The sequence below is a fragment of the Triticum dicoccoides genome, chromosome 2A, assembly GCF_002162155.2.
Source record: "Triticum dicoccoides isolate Atlit2015 ecotype Zavitan chromosome 2A, WEW_v2.0, whole genome shotgun sequence".
Classification (NCBI taxonomy): Eukaryota; Viridiplantae; Streptophyta; class Magnoliopsida; order Poales; family Poaceae; genus Triticum; species Triticum dicoccoides.
In genome coordinates, this window is record NC_041382.1 from 418,290,770 (window position 1) to 418,298,064 (window position 7,295).

Consider the following 7,295-nt stretch of genomic DNA (forward strand, 5'->3'; position numbering starts at 1 on the left):
TCTCCCTCCTCGCCGACCCCGCCGGACGCCGCCTCCTTCCGCGCCAGCCGCCGCCTCCCTCGACTCCGGCCGCCCCTCCTCCGCGCCGCCCTGGCAAGTTCGCCGGCGACCTCGAACTCCGGCCATCTACAGTGCTCCGGCCGCCTCGATTCCCGTGCGCGAGATCTAGATCCAAAAACCCTAGGTCAAATTCGTCCAAGTCCCAGATATTTCCAGTTCAAGTGCTCATGTTCATAGCCCCGTAACTTTGCATTCGTAGCTCCGATTCATGCATATAGGATATCAAAATGTTCATCTCAGAGAGTACATCATTTCATTCCATTGCATCATTTTCATTTGAGCTCATCTTGATGCCCGAAATGCTGTTAGAAGAGGGCTATTTGAGATAATTGTCAGATCTGCTACTCCATTTAGCTTTTTGTCATTTTTGCCATGATTAATGTGTGCATGATATGCCCTGATGCTCTACATGTGTTTTGTTCAGGGTTTTGTCATCTTTCCAGAGGTGCAACCCATGTATTTTTGTGATGTGTGTGGTGACTAGTGCAAGCTTGCAAAGTGGTCACTTGCTAATTCTGTTTTCAGGGACTTAGCAATTTCACTACGTCCTGGAGCTGTTTATCTCATGATGCCATATGTTCATGTTGTTTCCTATTGATCCGTGCCTATTTTGAGGATGATCAGTAAGGGAGTTTTGTTAATATTGTAGTGATATATCCATCCATGTCTTTGTTTGCAATTATGGAGTACCCTAGCTTGAGTCAATCGAGCTCTACTTTTGCTACTTTGTGAATCTGGGCAGATTGTCAACTTGTTTGCAATTTTGCCGATGATGTTGTAGTTGATCCGTGCATGCTATGCTATTGTTCTTGCCATGTCTAGCTTGAATTTTGTGCCTTCTTGATGGGTGTATGCTTTTCTTGCCATGACTTGCACCGTAGTGAGTGCATCGAGCTCGTAAACATGCCTACTTGAGTTGTATTTCAGCATGTGTCAGTTTTTCACTAAGTCTGAAAACTGATTATGCTTTTGCTATGTTCACATGCTTGCAATTGTATTTTCTTATCCCTTTTGGCTCAAGGTCACTAAGGGACTTTTGTTAAGCTCTTTGAGTAGCTCCATTCCATGCTTTACTTTGCCATGTTCAGGTCATGTAGCATGTATTTTTGTTGCTCCGAAGAGGGCTAGTTGATCTGAAATTCCAGACAAGTGTTAATTTCACTAAGTCTGAGATCTGTTTGCCATATGCATTTTTGCCATGCTTGTTTGAACCTATTAATGGATGAATTGGCCGTAGCTCAGTGCTAGACTTTTGTTAAGCATCTTGAATTCATCCCTGCCATGTATTTTGTTGTCATGTTTGGTTGCTGTAGCATGTTCATCTCATTGCATTTAGTTGGCTACTTGCTGTAAATCGCAGACCGGTGTCATTTTTGAATCGCTTGCCATTTCCAAACCGTAACTCCGATTCCGGCGTTCTTTATATCGTTTTCAAGCGATTTCATCTCATCTTTCCAGTGGCACACTTGGATTTCCAAGTTGAGGCCAGGTTCATGCATTTCCTGTCATATCTTGCATTTCGCATCCCGCATCGCATCCCGCATAGCATACCATCTTTGCATTGCGTTGTTTGAGTTTGCACGTGGTTGATTGTATCCTTGTTGCTTGTTTGGGTAGAGCCGGGAGACGAGTTCGCTAACGAGGAGCCCGTTGAGTTTGCTTTCGAGGATCCAGTCAACTCTGACAACTGTGCAGGCAAGATGATCATACCCTCAAAATCACTACTATCTTTGATATGCTAGTTTGCTCGCTCTTTTGCTATGCCATTGCTAAGATGCCTACCACTTGTTTTCAAGCCTCCCATATTGCCATGTCAAACCTCTAACCCACCATGTCCTAGCAAACCGTTGATTGGCTATGTTACTGCTTTGCTCAGCCCCTTTTATAGCATTGCTAGTTGCAGGTGAAGATTGGAGGCTGTTCCTTGTTGGAACATCTTTTATTTACTTGTTGGGATATCATTATATTGCTATGTTATCTTAATGCATCTATATACTTGGTAAAGGGTGGAAGGCTCGGCCTCTCGCCTAGTGTTTTGTTCCACTTTTGCCGCCCTAGTTTCCGTCATATCGGTGTTATGTTCCCGGATTTTGCGTTCCTTACGCGGTTGGGTTATAATGGGAACCCCTTGATAGTTCGCCTTGATTAAAGCTTTTCCAGCAATGCCCAACCTTGGTTTTACCATTTGCCACCTAGCCTTTTCTTTCCCTTGGGTTCTGCAGACTCAAGGGTCATCATTATTTTAACCCTCCCGGGCCAGTGCTCCTCTGAGTGTTGGTCCAACCTAGAGCCCCTTGCAGCGCCACCTCGGGGAAACTCGAGGGCTGGTTTTAGTTGTACGGATTGCTTATCTGAGTGTGCCCTGAGAAAGACATATGTGCAGCTCCTATCGGGATTTGTCGGCACATTCGGGCGGTGTTGCTGGTCTTGTTTTAACCTGTCGAAGTGTCTTGAATTACCGAGATACCGAGTCTGATCGGAACATCTTGGGAGGAGGTCTATTCCTTCGTTGACCGTGAGAGCTTGTCATGGGCTAAGTTGGGACTCCCCTGCAGGGATTTGAACTTTCGAAAGCCGTGCCCGTGGTTATGGGTAGATGGGAATTTGTTATTGTCCGGTTGTAGATAACTTGAACCTTAACTTAATTAAAATGAATCAACTGAGTGTGTTACCGTGATGGCCTCTTCTCGGCGGAGTCCGGGAAGTGGACACGGTGTTGGAGTAATGTTTGCGCAGGTTGTTTCTCTAGTTTCTCGCTCGCGCTTTGCCTCATCTTCTCGCTCTCTTTTGCGAATAAGTTAGCCACAATACTTGCTAGTCGCTTGCTGCAGCTCCACTCATATTTACCTTGCCTTACCTATAAGCTTAAATAGTCTTGATCGCGAGGGTGCGAGATTGCTGAGTCCCTGTGGCTCACAGATTACTATAATACCAGATGCAGGGCCTGATGATTCTGCTCCAGGAGACGCACTTGAGCTCAAGTGGGAGTTCGACGAAGACTCTCAACGTTACTATGTTTCCTTTCCCGATGATCAGTAGTGGTGCCCAGTTGGGGGTGATTGGGACCGTTGTCGCATGTTGGGTTCTCTTTTATTTTGGCGCCGTAGTCGGGCCATGAGTGTTTGGATGATGTAATGTTATTTATGTACTTGAATTGACGTGGCGAGTGTAAGCCAACTATGTTATCTCCCCTTTATGATTTATATTACATGGGATGTTGTGAAGATTGCCTAACTTGCGACATATGCCTTCAATGCGATTATGCCTCTAAGTCGTGCCTCGACACGTGGGAGATATAGTCGCATCGAGGGTGTTACACACCTTTTGCAAGTGATGACAGCGTCCAGGGATTACGAGATGGCTTGCTGACGGCTCCTTTTCCTGCTTTGCTTCTGCAACATGAACCATGCCTCGTGGAGGTGTTTAAACTTGTGTTTGGTATTCGGAAAACAGTATGTCTTGTAATATTTGTTTGAGATTACGCGATTTCCTTTCTGTTTGCTTGATGTTCTACATCGGCAGGGCCTGACCCCGCGCATACTGTAGGATCAAAAGTATGTCTAGAGGGGGGGGGGTGATTAGACTACTTGACCAAATAAAAATCTATCATTTTCCCAATTTTAGTCTTTGGCAGATTTTAGCTATCTTAGCACAAGTCAAACAATCTTAACACAATTCAAGCAAGCATGCAAAGAGTCTATGAGCAGCGGAAAGTAAAGCATGCAACTTGCAAGAATGTAAAGGGAAGGGTTTGGAGAATTCAAACACAATTGGAGACACGGATGTTTTTGTCGTGGTTATGATATGTGATGCTATCGTACATCCACGTTGATGGAGACTTCAACCCTCGGAGGGTAACGGTTGTGCGAGTCCATGGAGGGCTCCACCCACGAAGGGTCCACGAAGAAGCAACCTTGTCTATCCCATCATGGCCATTGCCCACGAAGGACTTGCCTCACTAGCAGTAGATCTTCACGAAGTAGGCGATCTCCTTGCCCTTACAAACTCCTTGGTTCAACTCCACAATCTTTGTCGGAGGCTCCCAAGTGACACCTAGCCAATCTAGGAGACACCACTCTCCAAGAAGTAACAAATGGTGTGTTGATGATGAACTCCTTGCTCTTGTGCTTCAAATGATAGTCTCCCCAACACTCAACTCTCTCTCATAGGATATGAAATTGGTGGAAAGAAGATTTGAGTGGAAAGCAACTTGGGAAGGCTAGAGATCAAGATTCATATGGTAGGAATGGAATATCTTGGCCTCAACACATGAGTAGGTGGTTCTCTCTCAGAAAATGTGTATTGGAAGTGTAGGTATGTTCTGATGGCTCTCTCCACGAATGAAGAGTGGGTGGAGGGTATATATAGCCTCCACACAAAAACTAACCATTACACACAATTTACCAATCTCGGTGAGACCGAATTGAGAAACTCGGTCGGATCGATTTAGCAAACCTAGTGACTGTTAGGATTTTTGGTGGGACTGAGATGCAACTCGGTAGGACCGATATGGTTAGGGTTAGGGCATAACGTAATCTCGGTGTGACCGATTACACAAACTCGGTGAGACCGATTTTGGTAATAAGCTAACCAGAGAGTTGGTCAGGTAAACTCGGTGGGACCGATCACTCATTTCAATGGGACCGAAATGTTACAAAAGAGAAACAGAGAGTTTACATTGCAATCTCGATGGGACCGATCGCTCATCTCGGTAGGACCGAAACGTTACGAAGGGAAACAGAGAGATTACAACCCCATCTCGGTGTGACTGAGATCCCTATCGGTGAGACCGATTTGCCTAGGGTTTGTGGCAGTGACTATGGCATCTGAACTCGGTGGCGCCGGATAGAAAGAATCGGTGGGGCCGAGTTGGACTTTTGGTTTAGGTCATATGTGGATGTGGGAAGGTAGTTGAGGGTTTTGGAGCATATCACTAAGCAGTATGAAGCAATAACCCCATTAAACAACACCTCATCCCTCCTTGATAGTATTGGCTTTTCCTATAGACTCAATGTGATCTTGGATCACTAAAATATAAAATGTAGAGTCTTGAGCTTTGAGCTTGAACCAATCTTTTTGTCCTTAGTATTTTGAGAGGTCCACTTTCCTCATCCATGCCATGCCATTCATTGAGCTTTTCCTGAAATATTAATCTTGGAATAGCATTAGCTCAATGAGCTATATGTTGTTAGGAATTACCAAAACCACCTAGGGATAGTTGCACTTTCAATCTCCCCTTTTTTGGTAATTGATGACAACATATAGATCAAAACTTCGACAAATGATAATAAGAGTGAAAAGCATTGTCACTTTGAGAAGTATGTGAAAAGCAAGAGCTCCCCCTAAATTTGTGCATAGTTTATGATTTGGTTTGGACTGCAAATGCACAAAGAGTTAGGCTCATGGGTTACTCTTCCATGTCACATACATCTTGGTGGAGCGCTCAAAATGATAATAATTAAATACATGCACTCATCACCAAGCAAAATGAATGATCATATAGGGATAAAATGGTAATGTCATCCAACAAGCATTAATGTAGCATATGATCAAACACACGATCATCCAAGTATCACATAGACAAAAAGTATCTCAAACAAGCAAAGCAAATAAAGTTCAACCACCAAAGCAAGAGAGAATAAAAGGCAACGCTCTCTCTCGAAGCCTATGATCTATACATTTTTCTCCCCCTTTGGCAACAAGTTACCAAAAAGTTCCTAGAAAATGCATAGCACTAAATCGTCTCTCAGGCTTGGTCTTCAGGTGGTGGTGTCCGGATAACTCCAAGAACGAAGGCTTCAGTCGATGTAGATGGAGCTGATGGAGTAGGTGCTGGAGCTGGTGACACTGAAGCTGTAGCTGGTGCAGACGAAGTTGCTTTGGTGTCTGGAACAGGCACTGTAGTAGATCTCTGAGCTCTAGGCACTCTGGCAAATGCATCAGTGGTTGTGTTGCCCTTCCTCTCCTGCATATCATCCTGAAGTGCTCCACAACAGACTGGATCTCAGTTACCTTCACATCCAAGTCATAGAACTTTTGCTCCACGATCCTTTCCAAGCTCTTCTGGTTTTGAGTCAGGGTGGCCAGTCCCTTCTCAATCCTTAGAGTGGAGGCAATCAAGTAGCCAAGCTGATCTTGCTTGCTCTTCAGAAGATACCGAGATGCTTCTTCAATAGTTGGCATCCTTGCAGCCTTTTCAGCCTTTGCCTTCTCCTTCTTGGCTTGTGCGTGCACAGAAGATGGTTCATCCTCATTCATCACCATAGTGTTGTCCTCAAATTCTGGGTAGATAGGCATGTGCTCCTTGTCCAGCAGATATGTACCAGTGCCCATCTTGGAGTTGATCAGCTCCTGGATCTGTGGGGCATACCCACAACTCCTCTTCTGATCTGCAGTTGTCCTCTTGATAGTTTCAACTATAAGGCTCATGCCTTTGAACTTATGTGGGACATCAAATATGTGAAGCAAGTTAATTGCATGGCCTCTGATCATCTTGTGATCACCTGACTTTGGCAAGGGAGTGTGCCTGAGGATCCAGTTGATAGTAGGCAAGCCTGATAGAAGGTAATGTACAGATCCAAACTTATGTGTCTCAAGAGCAGCATCTGGGATCTCCTTGTACATGTGTGCCATGGAGTTGTGATCCTTCTTCTTGGCATAGACATCCAAGACATCTTCACTCTCTTTTCGAGCATTGATCAACTTCGCCCATTCAGTAACCGTGGACTGGTACCTAGTACCTTCAGACATCCAGACAATCCTTCCATCTGGGTAGAAGTGAGCTGTGGAGTAGAACTGCATGATAAGCTCATCATTCCATTTTGTGAGCTTCTGAGCCACAAACTCATCAACTCCACAAGCCTTGAAACTGTCATATACACCTGGATAGTGATCCTCGTTTTCCTTGATGTAGTCCCAGTCGACCCATCTCATGTCACACACTATGGGCTTCTTGTCAAGCAAGATGGTCTCATAGAGGTCCTGTTGTTCCTTTGTATGGAACCTGTAGTCCACAGCAGTCCTTCTCCTGGTGGCATATGGATCAGACTCTCTCCATAGCCTCAATCCTGAGTCCTTCCTTATCTTCATGTTCTCAGCTACTGGATGAGCATCATTGTGATCTAGAATTTTTGGCTTCAACTTCCTCAAGACATGTGACTCATCATCTTCTTCTTCCATTTCAGCTTTAGGCACTGGGGCCTTGTTCTTCTCCTCGGCAGGGATGTTCCTGGTGC